Source organism: Palaemon carinicauda, chromosome 38, assembly GCF_036898095.1.
Source record: "Palaemon carinicauda isolate YSFRI2023 chromosome 38, ASM3689809v2, whole genome shotgun sequence".
Taxonomy (NCBI): domain Eukaryota; kingdom Metazoa; phylum Arthropoda; class Malacostraca; order Decapoda; family Palaemonidae; genus Palaemon; species Palaemon carinicauda.
The window spans coordinates 44,841,464-44,850,822 of NC_090762.1; the positions used below are offsets into that span (position 1 = coordinate 44,841,464).

General features: G+C 33.4%; 1 long non-coding RNA gene across 1 annotated transcript in view; it reads left to right on the forward strand.

Moving 5' to 3' along the window:
* Window positions 1-9,008, forward strand: part of LOC137630003 (uncharacterized) — a 179,103-nt gene extending 170,095 nt beyond the window's left edge. Inside the window, exon 3 of the long non-coding RNA XR_011041626.1 lies at window positions 8,961-9,008. This is a non-coding gene — a long non-coding RNA (uncharacterized lncRNA). The remainder of the gene's footprint in view (window positions 1-8,960) is intronic.
* Window positions 9,009-9,359: the final 351 nt, after the last annotated feature.

Sequence of the window (9,359 nt, forward strand, 5' to 3'; positions counted from 1 at the left end):
TATGTGTAGTGAAGAGCGCGACGGAAGACGCACGCCCATCCATTAGGTAAAAATTATGCAACAGTGCCCAAGATCAACTAGTATGCCTTGGGCTGCTGCCATTAAATGTAATCATAAATGGTTTCCTGCCCAATAAGGCCGCTGGAATAGCATATTAGTACGTTGTAAAAGAAAATATATAGCTAATAATACTTATGAATGGAATGTCTACAGGAGACTTTTTGAGAGTAGCAAGGGATAATTAATGATTCTAGTCTCCTTTTGACATGGCCTCTTCCTATAAGAGAATGGAGTTATTGATGTTTTAACCCGGACTCATTTTTACTATTCTATTATTAGTCTAATGATGCTGTGGTATTTTTTTTTTATCTCGTGTGTGTGTTTTTTCGTCTGTTATGCGTGCGTGTGTGTTACTATTCTATTATTAGTCTAAAGACGCTGTGGTATTTTTTTTCTTTTTATCTCGTGTGCGTGTGTTTTGCGTTTGTGTGTTTTTATATCAGAGAGAAGATTATTAAGCAACACCACTCGTCTCTCAAGGGCAAAGGGTCGAGTTTCGAGATTAATCCATGAAGAAGAAATAAAAAAAATATTCTTTCGAGAAAGTGATCTTAAAGTTGATTTGAGGTTTAATTTGCTTGCACTCGTTCACTAATATCAGCATAAGACACAGCCTATTCTTGCGATTGTAACAAAAATAAATATGAAAATTTTTTCCCCTTATGGAAAGCATCGTTCACTCAAAAATCTCAATTTTTTTTTTTAGATTATTAACAAAATAATCTTTACTTTATTTTTTCAAAATCTACATTTTTCCAAGCCATGAGATTTTCGGTTTTACCAATGATAGTACTTTTATTTTCATTATTCGCTTGTGAATGATATTTAACTTCAAGTATTAGTAATTTAAGCGTTTGACTAAAGTTCCATGTTGTGGCAACAATGACAAAAATACTTCAGAAAAAAGTATAAATTAGATAAGTAGAAATTAGTATAAACAGAATGTATTATACAGATAATCAAAATTTGCACACTAACACGCTTGCACCTACGCATCAACAGAACACACACTTGCATACTTACATATTCTTAATTAAAATTCTTATTTTTGTCACTATCGTTGTCCTTTTAAAAGAATTCCAGTTTATAACTTTCTTTGAAAACACTCAGAAATAATATCATGATTTATTGCAAGACTTTTACTACCACAATTGTCTCTAGGTAGATGTTATTGCCTTGTTCAGTAAGAGGGTTCTTCAATCTGTTATCCCGTTCTTATTATAGCAGGCTATAGCTATTGTTCATACATCAGTTGTCGTAGAGATATTTTGCTATCAAATCGTCAAACTAATTACCCGAGTAGTACGTAGGAAAGTGTTAAAATGAAAGTTAGAAACTCAGTACCTGATAACTTCTTTGTTGTGGACTGCTTTTGCAGGGATTGAAGCTTATACATAGGTAGTTCTGACACTGGCAATGCAAGTTCTACTGTTGTAAGTTCTTGCTTTTCTTGAGAGTTCGGTGCTTGTCATCCTTTTAAAAATATCTTAGAAAGAACTAGAAACTCATTATTTTGCAAATTCCGATTTGATAAGTGAAATAACACCCTGTTGTAATTAAATTACAAGAGGTACAATATTAACCCTGCCAGGATTTGTCAATTATATCCATCACTGTAAAACTTGTGCACATAACAAGTAAACATTCAGTGGTGCAGCTTAACCGATCACAGATGCAGAGCATGTTGGCTTTTAAAGTACGCTGTGTGGCATAGCACTACCTGAGCTGGAGATAGTGTTGATTTAGTTATGAGAATAACCTAAGGGTTGTGGTCGCCGATGTTGTAACGTCCCTGACTGGCGAACGCAAGACTGGGGTTCAAGTTCCGCTCAAACTCGTTAGTTACATTGGTCACTGCAACCTCACTATCCTTGTGAGCTATAGGAGAGAGGTTTGGATGAGCCTATAGTTCTATCTGCTGAGTTATTAGCAGCCTTTGCCCGGCCCTCCTTGGTCGGTGCTGTTCATATGTAAATATGGTCAGTCTCAAGGGCATTGTCCTGCTTGATAGGGCAATGCCACTGCACTTTGCCTCTGCCACTCATGGTTGCCTTTAAGCATTCAACGTAGAAGGGATTTTTTTTCATTCATAATTTTCTAGGCTAATTTGGAAATTCTATTTAGAAATCCTAGTTAAGAAAAATACTCTTAGAGAAGATTACTCATCTCTCTCTCTCTCTCTCTCTCTCTCTCTCTCTCTCTCTGCCAGAGCATCGATGAGCGCTGAAAATGAAATCAATCCCTACAAGTAGAATACTAACCTACTTTATCCAACTTCTCTTGCTTCCCCAACATCATTAGAATTGGGAAACGAGAAAAATATAATCGGAATATTAAATAAACAGGAATTTGAATTGCTTCCAAAATAATGAATTGTCTTGTGGTACGAAACAAAGAATGAGGGCAAAGTCTGTCTCTCTTTTTGGCAGAATTTTATTCACATTTCTTCTGGGTGCTTGGGATTTTTGCTGATTAGGACAATTGTTATTTTTGCTACCTCATCATTGCATTAACCAATTATGCGTTTCTTCATTGATTCTCAGGTGAAGGATGCAACACCTGCATATATATATATATATATATATGTATATATATATATATATACATATATATATGTATATATATATATATATATATACATATATATATATATGTATATATATATATGTGTGTGTATATATATATATATATATATACTCTATATGCATGTTTATTAGCTCAATATATCATGAGGCATAGAAGTCAACAGATTACATACAAGTAAAACCTGTTTTTAAAGTATAAGTATATCTTTGGTTTCCAACTTTCTTTATTTGTATTCTTAGAGATCATTTTGATGAGCGGGAATCAATATACCAAGGAATAATTTTGAAAGCAAACAGTCACTTTTCGCTTTTTCTCTCACAATTTTTTTTTTTTTAATGGAATGAACCAACTATTTTTTTTCAAAAACTTACTTGTACTTTTTTTTCTTTAAATCAGTGTACTGCAATGACGCGTTTTTCTCTTTCTCCCCCTTGTGGTGTGAAGGCGTAATTACATCGTAAGGTGTTAAGTTCTTGAGTAAGGTTTGAAACTTAAATTGCTTTCCGACATTTCTCAGAGATTGAATAAAAGTTTATAATTATTTGTTGTTAGATTAGGATGAAATTTTCTCTACTTTAATTCTTTACTTATTCATCTTCAGTAAGAATATGGTCGGGACGTAAAAAGATGAAAATTATCAAGGAGTAATATGGTGTGGCGTGTGTGTGTGTGCATATGTGTGTATATATATATATATATATATATAAATATATATATATATACATATACATATATATATATATATATATATGTGTGTGTGTGTATACATATATATATATATATATGTGTGTGTGTGTGTATACATATATATATATATATATATGTGTGTGTGTGTGTGTGCGTGTGTGTATGTATATATGTACGTGTGAATGTATATATATATATATATATGTGTGTGTGTGTGTGTGTGTGTGCGTGTGTGTATGTATATATGTACGTGTGAATGTATATATATATATATTGAAAATACTTAATCTATATATCATTCGTTTTTTTTCTGATTTTTGCCATGAATTTTCTATATAAATTAAATTCAAGTAATAGCTGCGTTTATGGGAAAGATGATTTTGCTTTGTAAGATCCTCCAAAAATACACAACTATTTGAAGTCAAGATTATCGTAAGTTTAAGAATATATATTAGGTTAAAATCTAATAGACCTACTTATCATATGTGATGTAAAAACGATTACGTGATTTTCTACAATCGACCATCTGGTACGTGTAAATATTTCAACGGATAACGTATACTTTTAGTGAACTGTTGTTTTGGGTAAAATGTTTTCATGGGCAGTAAAATCTACTTATTAGATTAGTTATGAATTTTTTTTTAATATTATTATTATTTTGTTTTTGTTATCTGACTCTTCTATGATATATTTTTATATGTTACAAGATCTGTAATACTAAATGTGCACTGATGATAATATTAAATTTAATCTCTATCAAATAATAATTTATATTTATTGCAAATACTTATTATTCGTGTAATGTGCTAATTGTTGGTATTTCTGTAATATGTAAATGTTTATGATTTATTTAATGTAGAAATCGCTTTAGTTAATGAATTTGGCAAATACTTATTATTTGCATAATACACAAATAACTACTATTTATTAAAATCCCACAGCCATGAATTATTTGTTGTTGAATGTTTATCACTTTTGCAAAGTACAGTATTTCACCAGAGGCAAACGATTTTATTTGCATAAATTAATTGGGTAACTAAAACTGGAATGTTTATTAAACTTAAACAAATTATTTATACGTGAATTAGTTTCACGCGAACGTAGTGATATAGAAACTGTCTATCACCTATTAACAATAGATGATAAGATATAAAAGAAAATCTAACTTCAGCACTGAAAATTATCCGGCTTTCCCTGTCTGAATTGCCGTTTCGTCCCGGGCTTTCCTAGACACTTATATCGGCTTGAAAATTTAATTCAGGAAATTGTAAATGTTGCATGGTGTATGTTGTCATAGTTGGGGTGCGCTTAATAAATGACTTGGAGTGGAGCACAGGAAATGTTTATTTGTTTGAGAGCTCAGGATTTGTTGGTGCACAGGTTGGCTGGCAGATGCATTGAACAGAGCGGCGCGTTTGCTTTGTACCAACACATGGAATCGCACACTGATACAGGCATCCGGCCTGGTCATTGCTTGAATGGGTGATGTCCAGGAAATGTCCGATGTATATTTTGCCACACAGGAACATGACACGCAGCGAGCAATCTCGGCCTTATATATAGGATTAGGAACCGTTGGGTAACACCTTTGGAAGACACCCCCTGGGGAAAAAAAAAAAAAAAAAATCCGGCCTGAATGTATATAAAAATTCCAAATGATTCCATTTAATGACTGGTTCTTTGGTTAGGTAAATTATTCTTTCTTCCGGAAATAAGTAGGTCTGGATTAAGGATTCATTTTAAAGATACTTTTCTTTGAAAGTTAACCTCTCTCTCTCTCTCTCTCTCTCTCTCTCTCTCTCTCTCTCTCTCTTTTCTTGATTGTACAGAATATTATATAGAAATTCTCAATTCCTTTCCAGTGGTTGGTCATATATGCTTCATATTTAATACTTATTTTGATGTTTATTTGAAGTGAATCACACGGCAAACATTTCCACTTTTGACGAACATTTGGTATTGAATGACGGAAAAAATGAATTTCATGTTCAGGTGAATACCTTGGGAGCATAATTCCCACAAAGTTATTATTAGAAATTAAAGTTTTTCAGCTTAGTTTATTTTTTATAATTTTATTCTACTGATGTTTACCTTCCTTAAATTGGTGAATTCTGTGGGGTTTGGTCTCTCAATTGTGAATGCACTTTTCCAGATTTCTGTGGTAACATTATGCTTAGGGAACAGGCCATTGATACATAGGATAGAACTTGTATTATGTTTTTGAAGTTTTTCATTTATTTTCTAACTTACAGTTCTGGTTTATTATTCTAGTCTACGATTTTATTTTCCACAAATGCGCTTGAGATATGAGTAGGTAAGGTAGTTTTCGAATTGTACTAGTGGTAGACTCGGTTTTAAGCTAACACGGCCACCGGTTTTTCACTGAAATGTGCAGGCGTGTCCCCTACACGCATCCATACATACACACACAGACACACACACACACACACACACATATATATATATATATATATATAAAACAGCCTATCCTTGGGTGAAAGCAATCTTATCTTTTTGCCCATCTTCGTACCTTCATCCATATGTAAATGTAATAATATTCGACCATGAATGCAAGGTGGTCATATGATAACATATTTATCCATTTCACATTGTACATAAATTTGGTTTTTGTCATGGGAGGCAATATTCTTCGCCTCCTTTCACAATACCTTTACATTCCCTCCCCTTCTCAATCCCTGACCAACACCCCCACCTCACCCCACCTGACTACTTTTCCCATTACCCCCAAGGAACTATAGCGAAAGAGATCTGGCATTAGGTAGTAATGTATTGTAATGTTTTCAAATGTGATTCGCTACGATGGGAATTCCTTCCGATAGCTATGGCAAGGAGAATAGAATGCCAAATGTTACGTCACCTCTGTCTCTACCTTCTTCAAAACATACGACAGAATCTGACAACTTATGAAAGTGTCTCGATGCATGGAGAGGACTTTGCCAGTAACTCTCCCCTCCCCACCCATTTTTTCTTTCGCTGTGAAATTACTTTCTTTTGTCTGCCTCGTCGTCTCTAGAGCTTTGCGTCGCCTTGTGGTCGTCCCACAGCTCAATATGGGACACTTCTTTTCATTGGATGTCTTAGGTTTCGACGGTACAATAACTGTAAGTCTTGGGTTTCATGCATGCCAGTAGAATTCGCATTTTGTAAGTGGCAAAGTTCTCAATAATGGCTAGATGTTAGTGCCCTTACACTCTTTCTTATTTAATTTATGTAATACTGAATTCAGTTTTATGATTTTTGGCTATACTGTTATTTTGTTATCGGAAGATTTTGAATGTTTGAAGTGGAAAATAGCAATATACTTTATTTGTTCCTCCTTTTTTATATATTACATATTTTTGTTTTAGTTTCGGATTGGTTAAAGGAGAACAAAATACTAATTTTAAGTTAATTAGTTTTTTGTAAGCTTATTTACTATATTAGTTATTGGTCAACTCCTGCAACAAATTCCACAAAGTTGGAAATATCCAAAATATTCAATCTATATGAATTTTAGTTGTTGGATGTGAGTGAAATATATTAATAGAAGCTATTGAGGTAAATCACAAATAGTATGTACAAAGTGGTACAGGATGGTAGACATAACTACTGATATGCTTTGGAAAAGCATATGTTGAATTGTAAAATATTAAATGTTTGGTCTTAGTACTTTATGGACGATTTGGCCGGGAGGAAAGAATATTAGACCAAGAAAACAGACAGGTGAAAAGGAGGAACATTTAAGAACTGTTGGGAGTAAAGTAAAGTTTGGCTTTAGAAAATAATGTAGAGGGTCAGGGTTGTTGGAAGGGAAGGTAAAAAGACATAAGAATACGTAAAGATGATTTTAAGTTCTGTAGTAATTTTAAACTATAAGATTTTGCATTTATTGAAATGAAATTGCAGGGGAGAAACAATGGGAATCTGCGGACAATAGTATTTTAGTGCTAAGCTATCCGGTGTCCCTTGTTGAAAATAGTTGTGAATCGGTTGCGACAGTTCTTTGAAATACTAAAGGTTTTTATAAGTTTCTTATTAGTTCAGAAATTTGCTATTTTTTAATTATTTAAATTTTTGTATTAATGAAGTATGAGAATTATAAAATAATGATGCTGTGATAATATAAGGATTATATGATAATTTATTATTATTATTATTATTATTATTATTATTATTATTATTATTATTATTATTATTATTATTGTTGTTGTTGTTGGTGTTGTTATGTTTTGTCGTATGAACAATAAAAAAAGATTATACTTATTAAAATTATTATCAACATTGTTATTTTGATGATGATAATAGTAGTAATAATAATGGCCGTTGTTGAGGCTAAGATAGAAATAGCCCCTTGATCAGTATGCAATAATCTTAATTCAGGTATCATAAGAATACCCAATTACTAGTCAAATTGAAGCAGGTATTGTTTTATTGTAAATTCTTGATGGTATTCCGGTGAAGGTTATGTATTCACTCGTGTCGACTGTTTTTATCTTTACCTCCGCTAACGAATTTAGAAGGTTATGTTTTACCCCCTGTTTGTGTGTATGTGTTTATTTCTGAACAGCTTCCTAGGCACAATTTGAATCGCAGAGTAATTAAACTTGCAGGGATTAATTGTTATGATAAAATCTAGAATTCATTAAATTTTGGAAGGTCAAGGTCAAGGTCACGGTCCAATTCATGCAATCAGCCATAAGTTTGGACTTCAAATTTGGCTCATATATGAGTGTATGAAAATCCTCGCTGATTAATATATGTTATGGTCCGAAGGTCAAGGTCGATTGCAAAGTTAAGGACAAACAAAAGGTCAAATTTTGGTCATCAACCATACGGCCACAATTTTAATCGTAAAGTAGTGAAAATTGCAGAGATTTTAATCTGTTATGTAAAGAGCTGGTAATGATTAAAATTTGGAAGGTCAAAGTCACGGACGAGCAAAACATCCATATTACGTAATTAGCCATAAGTTTGGACATCCTTGCCACAGAGAGTTCAAACTTGGTTATTATTTGATTATATGAAAATCCACACCAACGAAAAATAAGACTGCCTGGCGTGGTGAAGGTTTGCTGTCTACTGAGGGACACTCTAGTTTGTAGTGTGACCAAACTAAATTATCTTTAACAGAACTGGAAAGAGTTATATTTTATAAATTATACCCCAAAAATTATATAGGCAACCAGATGAACTGTGTCTGGTCTAAGCCATGGAGACGCCCTCGGCCTTATAATTCATTTTTACTTTGGCGCCTGATCACGTACAGATTTATAGCACATTTGCGTTAATGAGGGCAATATCGTTGAACCAAAATGTGACTTCGTAGAATTCCACAGTTTGCTCCTCCATCTTTCAAGACTGAAATGTCCCGAGACGCTCATTCCAAGGGCGATGATAATGTTTTTCTTGATTTATTATTTGGTTCCATCCCTCTTCCTCCCTCCTCAACCTCCTCCCTCCTTCCTCCCCAACCTCCCCTCACCTGGGTTGGAGTCATGGTTTCCGACCAGGGGAGAGAGTACGTTATTCTGTAACAAAGAGAATCTGAAATTAATGCCCCGACTAAACCTGTAGAATGCCATCTTCCGGAAATGAAAGATTCAAGATTCTTTTTCTCTCTTCGACAGGGTGGATTCGGATTTGGAAAGCGGCCTCGTCATCATTAAAAGGTAAGTAGGTACTTACGAGTTGCATTTTACATGTTCGTATTGATTTTTTCTCTGCATTTGTGATCATTCCTGTGTATAGTATCCTGATTTTGAGGAAAGTATAGCCTTTTGTGTGCGGAAATTAAAGGAAATTTGAATCTTCCTTAGGGATTATCCTTCTTTAAAATATCGATTATTACATTTTTATACTTGAAATCAAAATGTCAATAGAGATTCTTTGTCTTATTTCAGCTGATTTTGTAATAATCCTTTGTTGGTGAAAATGTAACCTTTTCTTAAGACGCCTCACAATTCAAATGATAAATTGCGTTTATTAATATGGTGATTTATATAGGTTATGTTAGCTTGTTTCTTCAT